At 36.0% G+C, this 9366-nt stretch overlaps 1 pseudogene; it reads left to right on the forward strand.

The window, feature by feature from the left end:
* The first annotated feature begins 3762 nt into the window (after nucleotides 1-3762).
* On the forward strand, nucleotides 3763-6550 carry LOC140519855 (proliferation-associated protein 2G4 pseudogene; annotated as a pseudogene).
* Nucleotides 6551-9366: the final 2816 nt, after the last annotated feature.

Below are 9366 nucleotides of genomic sequence, written 5' to 3' on the forward strand. Positions count from 1 at the left end.
AAATGTGCTATAGTTAAGTAAGCCAGTCTCAGAAAATCAACATTTTAGAGATGCTGAAAAATTTGTATAAAAAAGTAGTATCAGGATTCTTGAGGAGGAGACAAATTCACTGAGTGGAGGAAACCCTATTGCATGGCTTCTCAACATTACCCTCAAAACAACTTTAAAGTAATGTTTCAAATAGAATTCTGGAGTGGTGGAATCAACAACAGTTTAGGAAGAGATATCCTTCTAGTAGAAGACAACTTGGGAAGTTGGAGGAAGAGATCTAAAAGAGGTAGAGAGCCTGGACTGGATTCCATGTAGATACAACACCAGTGGTAGGACTTGGTTGGTGACAACAGCAGCAAAAGCTTCAGATATTTTCAATTTGCATATGGTAAAGACAACTAATCAGAAAAAAAACATTATAGGAGACTTCTCTGTTAGCAGTGGGCATACAACTATTTGGCAAATGCATTAGTAATACCAATTTCTGGGTCATGCATTGAGGCAGAGACGAATACTTTTAGTGATGAAGGAACAAGGATCATGAAGAGCAGCATCACTCATTTTCCCAAGGCAACATAGGCCCTGAGAAGTATCACTTCTGGTCCTAAGATAACAGTGCCACTGGGGAGTAATACTGATTTTGATTCCAAAGACTCAAGGGCCTTTCCTGGGTAATGACGAGAGTGCAGAGCAAAACAGCAGTGACCAAATCTTTCTTCAGATCACACCACATTTGACCAACCAACAATATCCAAGTGCCCAGAACAAACTCTGAAAATTGTACTGCGAAAATGCCTGATGTTTTGGACAATGCCCCTGTCACCCTTCATGCTGGGAGCTGAGCCAAACTTTAACATAAAATTCAAAGAAAGAAATAGAGTGGAAAATTAGCAAACAACAAAAACAACATGAACTTGATCATACAAAGCTACTGTGGTGACAAGGAAGATTGACACAAACTCAGTAGACAATGATGTCAAAAGAGCTATAGACAAATCATCAAAGGAAAAAAGGAATTAGGCATAAGTCTAACAAAAATTACTGTAAGAGCTAAAAATTGTATCTAAAGTCAAATAAAAATGGGAAAGCATTCTGGGATGGTGGATGCATTACACTTTCCCCCCAAGAAACCCCTCATCTGAATTAACCTGGCATCATTGAAAACCCCAACAACCTTCTAGTCACTTAGATTCACACCCTTGTTATCATCTTTTCCTTTCTCACTCATTCAATATATCTAATCAAATTGAAAATTTCGATTTTTTTTTCTCTAGTATGTAAAATATCCCCTTTCATCCAGTAATGCAGACTCTATCCTAGTTCAGGTCATTATCACAACTTTTTCTGGATTATTGCACTAGTCTTCCAACTCATCTCCTTGCCTTAAGTCTTTCCCTACTCTAGTGGATCCAATAAGTTATTCAAGTTATTTTCTAAAAAACAAAGAACATAAAACAAAACATGTCAGGGTGTGGAGCCAAGATGGCAGAGTAGAAGCAAGGACCTACTTGAGAGACAGTGCGGTATTGAGTTAAGTAGATCCAAGTTAGAACCAGGCCTTTGCCATATACTGGCTCTGAGACTATGGGTAATTCATTTAGCTTCTAATTTTCCTGGTTAACTATCTTGTACTAATGTAAAGATCAGTTGCTGATCTCAGTAGAAAAAAAAATTCTACCCCGGAAGTATTCTGCACCAATGAACTGCCATGACCATTCCATTTCATTTTGTATTATAGAGCATTTTTGATTATAGAGGAAGAAAATAAGATTCAATCCTCATTTCAGTAGACAAGAAAGGTATTTGTTATCATTATTGAGGCATCTAGGTGGCACATTGGATAGAGTGATGGTCCTGGAATCAGGATAGACAAATTTAAATTACAGCCTCAAACACTTTCCAGCTGTGAGACCCAGGAAAGATCACTTAACCTTCTGTCTACCTCCATTTCCTCACTTGTAAGATGGGGATACTAATAGTACCTATCTCCCAAGATTACTGTGAAGATCAAATTAGATAATATTTGTAAAGTGCCAAGCACAATGCTTAGCACATAGCAGGTGCTTAATAAATTACTGTTGCCTTCCTTCATCCCTTTCCTGTGGTGATGGGTGAATTGAATTATAGGATATTAATTCACATCCTACCTCTGCTTCTTACTGGGCAAATCATTTCATTATTTGGGGTCTTAATTTTTTCTTATACAGAATGAAGGGACTGACATAAATCTCTTAGGTCACTTCCAGTTCTTAAATGGTATAAACTTCTGTAGCAGAATTTGCTGAAATCCAGAATTCTTGAATCTGTATCCAAAGTCTTTTCATTTAATTGTGTTTGTTCTACATTAATAAAATCTTTCTTCTAATAATTTGGTGTGTCACTTTTCAGAAGCTGCTTCTCTGAGGACAACCATTTCTCTGTGAGTAAAATGAAGAACTCGGGTCCAATTGATTTCTAAGGTTTCTTCATGCTCTAATATTTTGTGATTCTATTTGTAAGTAATTAAATCAGTAAATCTCTGCTAATCCCTAGATAAAGTCAAACCTGATTACACTCAGGCCATCAAAAGTACTGCCAATCACTTTTAAAGAGATTTACTTTTCCAAGATTGTTTCACAAAGACGTTTTGTAGCATTCATTTGCCATTTAAAAATAAAATTATTCTATATTTTCTCACTGAGTAAAATAATTACCCAGTGTTTTTATCCAAATGCTCAGACAGACTTCATATTCAAACTTGATTTTAATAAAGTTTTTCTCCAACAATTCTGAGGACTCACATATTTGTAATTTTCCTCAAGTTTCAGAAAGTGTAGCTTGTAGTATAGCTGAAATGTTCTTGTCCTCCCTCTAGTGGATCTAGATCAGATAACATAACAGGGATTTCCCCCCTCCTGGAAAGACTTCGATGTAAGTGGTTTTTGCTATATCCTAGCCAGTGACAACTTAATTACCAAATACTCAGGAGAAAATGCAGGAACATTAATGCAACTTGACACATAATTATCATTTTTCCAATAGAATTACCATGTAGTTACAACATGGTTCTTATGATAGGAAGTTTTACGAAATGTATTTATCACTATGCTGAAATGTCAAGTTTTGTCTCTCCTCTCTTACTTCATCCCCAGTGAAAGTTTGCTCTTTTCTAACCAAGAGATTTGATCATAGGACAAAAATTGATTGATTCAACATCTTCCAAGGGGGAAATTAAGCATCTTTATGATATAAGAGACAGCTATAATTTGTTGAAAAAGAGTATTAAAATGAGAAGTAGGAGTCCAGGGTTCTAACCATGGCTATCCCAGCAATTTTTGTGATGCTGGAAAAATCACTATATATTTATGAATCATTTTCCTCATATGGTAGTAAATTGGACTGGTCAACACCCAAAGTGACTTCTATCTCTATTTTTTTTTCTTTGGTAACATTTTATTTTTTTAATATTGCAACTAATTTTAATATTCTATTGATGCTGTTATCTTTCAAAGGTCCTTTTATCTGTCTTCTTGTGTTATAGTTACATGTCTAGATGAGTAATAGAGCACAGAAGCAATTCTTGAGTCCCAATGATTATCTCATACAACGTAACAGACAACCATCTTAGTACTCATTCACTGCTTCCTCATGTTGTGGAGATGGCTTTCATATTTTCAAATGTGTAACGGCAGAATATAACTTAAAAGACAAGACTTTGGTGAGCCTGCCAGCCAGCCCACCCACTTCCTTTCATTTTCTTGCTCAGCAGCTCTCCTTCCTCCTTCACATACCATGGAAGCTCTGGACACGAGCAAAGAGGTTGAGCAGGATGGCTTCATTGCAAATGTTGTCCAGAGTCTATTGGTTGATTCATTTAAGGGCACTCCATTGATGGGGAGAAAAACAGATGTGATTAAGGCAGCTCACCTGTTTGCTGATACAGACCTGCACCTGGTGAAGCTTGGAAACCAGAATGGAGATGTCTGGGACAGATTTGTCCATACATTTATTTTATAAAAAATATATAATTTATTTATTTTCAGTTCTTAACATTCACTTCTACAAGAATTTGAATTCAAACTTTTCTCCCCATCTCTACCCACCCACCCCAGCGAGAACCCCATCCACCCCTTCCTCCAGTCTGTTCTTTGTTCTATATCCCACCCTTTTTCCATCTGCCTTCCCCTCTATTTTCCTGTAGGGTAGAATAGATTTCTATACTCCATTACCTGTAAAGCTTAATTTCCAATTGCATGCTAAAATAATTTTTAGCATTCATTCTCATAGTTTTGAGGTCCATATTCTCTCCTTTGCTTCTCACCCACCCTCATTGAGAGAACATGAAATTCAATATAGGTCATACATGTGTAACAATGCAAAGCACTTCCATAATAGTTATGTTGTAAAAGACTAACCACATTTCCCTCTGTCCTATCCTGCCTTTCATTTATTCCATTCTTTCCCTTGACCTGTCCTCCCACAACAATGTTCCCTTCTGATTATCCCTTTGATGAATTTGCTGTCCTTTCTATTATCTTCCTTCTCCTATCCTCTTTCCCCTTGCCTTCCTGCAGGGTAAAATAGATTTCCTTATCCAATTGAGTGTGTATTATTCCCTCCTTAAGCCACATCCCATGAGGGTAATGTTCAGTTACTAGTTTCATCTCCCTGCCTCTTCCCTTTCATTGTAAAAGCTTTCTTGCCTCTTTTATGTGAGGTGATTTGCTACATTCTACCTCTCTCTTTCTCTTACTCCTAGTACGTTCCATTCAATAGTAAATTTTATTCTTTTTAGGTATTCTCCCTTCATATTCAGCTTACCCTGTGCCTTCTGTCTATGTATTGAGATAGATAGATAGATAGATAGATAGATAGATAGATGATAGATGATAGATAGATAGATAGATAGATGTGGATATAGATATATCTATAGATATAGATATATCTAGATATAGATATAAATATATCTATGTATATAGATATATAGATATAGATAGATAGATACACACACATATATACATACATATACACCCATGGACATATACATACCTACACATACATAATATACACATACAAACATTCCCATACCCACCTACATATATATCCCCTCTAATTACCCTAATACTGAAAAAGGTCTCATGATTTACAGATAACATCTTTCCATGTAGGAATGTAAGCAGTTCAACTTTAATGAGTTCCTTTAGGCTTCTCTTTCCTGTTTACCTTTTCATGTTTCTCTTGATTCTTGTATGTGAAAGTCAAATTTTCTATTCAGTTCTTTTCTTGTCAACAAGAATGCTTGGTAGTGTTCTATTTCATTGAAATTCCATTTATTCCCTCTGAAGTATTATAATCAGCTTTTCTGGATAGGTGATTCTTGGTTTTAATCCTGTCTCCTTTGATCTCTGGATCATATTCCAAGCCCTTTGATCCCTTAGGGTAAAAGCTGCTAAATTCAGTGTTATCCTGATTATATAACCATAATACTTGAATTGTTTCTTTCTGGCTGCTTGTAATATTTTCCCTTTGACCTGGGAACTCTGGAATTTAGCTACAATATTCCTAGGAGTTTTCTTTTTGGAATCTCTTTCAGGAAGTGTTTGGTGGAATCTTTCCATTTCTATTTTACCCTCTGGTTCTAGAACATCAGGGCAGTTTTTGATGCTAATTTTTTGGAAGATGATGTCCAGGCTCTTTTTTGATCATGATTTTCAGACAACCAATAATTTTTAAACTATCTCTCCTAGATCTATTTTCCAGGCCAGCTGTTTTTCCTGTGAGATATTTCACATTGTCTTCTGTTTTTTCATTTTCTTTCTGGTGCTCTAGAATTTATTTAGAGTCATTTTTTACAGGTATTTCATAGGCTATAGGGGTAGAACTAGAGCAGATCCTTCCTTCTACTCTGACATATTGGCTCCTCCCCTTGTCCATTCATTTAACTGCATATCAATAGAAGGTATGTTGTTCCAACAACTGAAGCAAAATGTCATCGATGGAGAAAAAAATCATTCAAAACCCCACAAATCAGCAGAAGAAAGACCATGAAAAAGCCAAGTTTGAAGTCCATGAAGTCTGTGCTGCGGATGTTCCTGTGAACTCAGGAAAGGGAAAGATCAAGGATGCAGGACAGAGAATTACCATCTATAAGTGAGATCCTTCACAATAGTATGATCTGAAAATGAAAACTTTACATGCCTTTTTAGCAAGGTGGAGAGGTGATTTCATGCCATGCTGTTCACTCTCAGGTTATTTGAGTATGAAAAAAAGACTGGATATGTGTGGTGGAATGCATTCAACATATGTTGCTCCAACCATTCATTGTTCTCTAGGAGATGACAGGTGATCTTGTTATCCAGTTCAAATTCACAGTATTCCCCATGGCCAATGGTCCCAGGGCCAAAGGTCCCATGCAGATCAGGTCTCTTCTAGTCTGAGCTTGAAGTTCATGATGCAGAACTTCTTCGGAGTTCAGCCAGTTGGAAGGCCAAGAAAAAGAAAAAAAGAAGAAGAGGCTTCCAAGACTGCAGAGAATGCCACCACTGGGGAAATGGGAGAAGAAAATGAAGGAATGGACTAAGGTGATTTCCATCTCCCTAGCCCAATATTCCTCCCTATTACTGCTTTTACTACACCCTGGGCTCCACAAAAAGCAGTTCATCTTTTCCACTCAGGACTACTGGCAGAGCAGGGAACCTTCCCCCTCAGCCCAGTTCCTACAACCAACCCTCCTTCCAATGACTACCAGCTCCAACTGACTCTGACCTTAGGAGGTTAGTGCCCTTGTCCATCACAGGTTACTTTAAACAGAAAAAAAGAAAGAAATTGAAAAGTAAAATCAGGAGTTAAAAAAAGAAAAGACTAGAAAGACTTTGGTTGTAAGGTCAGCAAGGATTTAGGAATGCAAAAGTAAAAAACAAAAGCCTTCCATCAAGTAGATTATATTTTAATAGGAGAGAAAATTTGACATATATAGATATATTCAAAGCATTTATCAAATAGATACAAGGTAACCTTGAAGAGGAAGCATGAGTGACTGTGAAGATGAGGAATACCTAATATAGAAGGTGGTGCTTTATCTGAGTCTTAAAAGAAATGAGAGATTCCAAGAGGCACAGGTAAGAAAGGAGAACATTCAACTTGGTGGTATAGTGGAGTGCTGGGCTTGGCAGTCAGGAAGACCTGAGTTCTAAATTCAGCCTCAGGAACTTACTATATGTGACACTTAATCTCTGTTTACCGAAGTTTCCTCAACTATACCGATTATAATAATGCCTATCTCCCAGAATTGTTATAAGGATAAAATTAAATAGCTGTAACATACTTAGCACAATGCCTGGCACAGAGTAAGACCTATATAAATGTGGGCTGCTGTGGTGGTGGTAATAGTAATATAATATTAATGGTTTTAATAATATCAACAATTTATCATCAGCCCTGGATAAGTTGATGTTTTCGTGATTCTAGACAAAATGGAGATAAGAGATATATGTAAGTCAAAAAATTGTACCAGCTCGGTAGGAGTATAAATGGAAATGGAAGGTAGGGAATAAAAAATTAAGAATAGAAGCAAACATTGAGGTCAAATTCTGAAAAGTTTTAAATGGTAGAGGAGTATATCTTTGATCCTAGAGGCAATAGAGAACCACTGAATTGTAATAAATATTTTTGTGACCTTATTGCATATTAACTTTATGAATATTATTATGGGTCAGCCATGATCTAGGTTGTCAGAGGGAAGACTCACATGAACAATTTTTTCAAGAATTTCATGTATTGGTACATTTTTTGAAGTGAGAATAATAAAAGGTCACTTATAGGGAACTCTCCTCAGAATAGCCCTTTGTGATATATCATAAAAAAATTATTAGCCTAATTTTAAACATTAAGAAATTGAAGCCCAAACAGTAAAAGGATTTGGCCACAGGTAAACAGCTAGCACATGGATTTGAAACATGCATCTTTAACTTTAAGCCCAAGAGCAAATTCCTGTACAAAAATAAATTCTGAGAAAAGTCAGGGAATGTGGCCTCCTCTGCATTACACTACACTCTCATCCTGCTGAGACGGACCTTTCCTACTAAACTCCTAAGTTGTATTAGACTAGAAAATTGTTTCACCCCATCCTGTAGTTTGTTCAAAATTTGTCTTAAGGCATTATTTTAGCATTGTTTGGAGGGGAATTTTAGAAGATCCTTTCTCCATCATCTTATCTCCTCACACACATAAGCACAAATTTCCTTCACCTCTTTCCTCAAAGGCTACCTCCTCCATAAGCCATTTCATGATACCCAGAGGTCCTCTCCATCATATTTTAATTAACTTGTGTTCATTTTGTATATATCATGGCTATAATTAAATATATTCGTTGTTCACTTCACTAGAATACAAATTTCTTGAAAGCAAGAGATATTTTACTTTTGTCTATGTAGCCATATCTATCTATCCATCTATCTATATGTATGTATGTATAAATACATACACGTGTACACACATATATACACACATAGACACATACCTACATATACATATATACAAACATATATATGTATGTGTGTGCATATATATGTATATATGTGTATGTATAGATATAGCTATGTATAGATGTGCATATATATGTATATGTGTGTATGTATAGATATAGCTATGTATAGATATATTCAGGATTGAAAAATGCTTCATAACAAAAGTCAACTTCTTAGCAAAATTTTGCTATTCTCTGGAAAAAAAAAACCTAGTACACAATGTAGTGTGCAATTTCATTGGGCAGGTGTCATGATACCACAAAAATCTTTCGAAGAATATTTCAGAATTGATTTTCCTCCCTTAAAAATCAGATTAATAACATTCCAGTTACCAATATTTCATGAGAGTTGGCACATTAGGGAGATATTTGTAGAAATCCTAGAAATATAAGAAATCACAAGTATATCAATAAATTACTCAGAAAAATAAATATGAACAATTATTTTGGGAGGGCAGAAAAATCTGAGATGCAAGATATTGATAGAACGGGGATCTCTTTGCCGGCATAGTGACTCACATGTTTCATAACACTTAAACAAAATAAATTGGCAGAACGTATTAAATATTTATTTCGGTTTTTAAGTTGAATCTCCTGTCATATAGCATCAGAGAACTTTGGCCTCTCTCTACAAAAGTCATGGCATTTCTGCAAAGGAAACAGGAGTAAAAAGGAGTGAGAACCCAAAGACAATGTTTATCTGTTGAGGGGTTGCCTGACACAGAGCACTAAGCATTGGTCTTGGTGTCAAGAAAATCTGAGCTGACTTCATCTTCAAACTATATAACTTTCACCTAGACTTGCTCATTCCAAGTTTACTCATCATTAAAATATGGATAATGATAGCTCTTTCCTCACAGGTTTGTTGGATC

This window comes from Notamacropus eugenii, chromosome 1 (assembly GCF_028372415.1).
Source record: "Notamacropus eugenii isolate mMacEug1 chromosome 1, mMacEug1.pri_v2, whole genome shotgun sequence".
In the NCBI taxonomy this organism is placed as follows: domain Eukaryota; kingdom Metazoa; phylum Chordata; class Mammalia; order Diprotodontia; family Macropodidae; genus Notamacropus; species Notamacropus eugenii.